The following is a 238-nucleotide window of genomic DNA, read 5'->3' on the forward strand; positions in this document are numbered from 1 at the left end:
CTAGACTGTTTTAGGTAAACAAAGGGTTAAACTACAAACCCACATCCCATTCAGAAACCTCCCACCTTCCTTTCATTATGCGCACAGCCATCAAAAACATTGCTGCCGCTAGCTTTTGCTGAGAAAAAAAAAAGAAAAATAGCTGAAGCGATGGCCAACTAACCAATCAACCTTTGGCAAGTATTCAATTTTGCACACTCTCGGCTCTATTGGCCCACTGAGAGCCTATAGGCACCGC

Source organism: Stigmatopora nigra, chromosome 17 (genome assembly GCF_051989575.1).
Source record: "Stigmatopora nigra isolate UIUO_SnigA chromosome 17, RoL_Snig_1.1, whole genome shotgun sequence".
NCBI classification, from domain to species: Eukaryota; Metazoa; Chordata; class Actinopteri; order Syngnathiformes; family Syngnathidae; genus Stigmatopora; species Stigmatopora nigra.